The following is a 752-nucleotide window of genomic DNA, read 5'->3' as shown; positions in this document are numbered from 1 at the left end:
ACTTATTGGTCCTTTGACTCTTCTGATCTCTCCATCCCTCTTCTTCAAAGTTTACTTAGCTTTAGATGTAGGAATTATAGCTATATCTATTGTGTCTTGGAATCTGATAATCAGTAGTTCTTTTCATTTTAATCAGTTGTAGCTTTCTGTAAGGTTTTCCAACTTTTACAAAGGGTCAGAACTTCACTTACATGTGAATAAAGAATAATGATTTAGAATGCAGTTAGGCATTGTTCTATTTTAGTTAAGTGGCAGTTGTAGTTTTTCCTCTTATGTTCTCACTATCCATACATATTTGGCTATGTTTTCAGCACCAGGAGTGATTTCCCTCTTGTTGAGTGAGCCTTATTCTAACCAAACCTGTCTTGGTTACCACTAAGAAATAAGCGCCACATTGTACCACTAGGGATAACTTGCCACGCTGGCCATTGCTGTGGTTCATAGGTTTCACAGCTGAGTCTGACTACTGATCGCTTCTTTCCTATGGCAACTAGCATACCACTTTCTGGTACTATGAAAACTAATTTTCAGGAAAACTGATTTTGAGACAGACCTTCCTCAACCCTCAAGCCCGATGTCTGAAATATGTGGTCTTTTCAGCAATAATAACTTACCTCTAACTTCCAGCTGGCAATAGTAATAGCTTTTCTGGTCTGATTATTTTCTCCATAATTCTAAGCAATCCTTATTTTTAAATGTTATATACAGTAAAAACAAATTAGACAAGTTATATCTTTCAAGGGTAGCATTTA

The sequence above is a fragment of the Mastomys coucha genome, chromosome X (assembly GCF_008632895.1).
Source record: "Mastomys coucha isolate ucsf_1 chromosome X, UCSF_Mcou_1, whole genome shotgun sequence".
Taxonomy (NCBI): domain Eukaryota; kingdom Metazoa; phylum Chordata; class Mammalia; order Rodentia; family Muridae; genus Mastomys; species Mastomys coucha.
The sequence above is the reverse complement of the archived record's forward strand: the minus strand, read 5'-3'. Positions refer to the sequence as shown.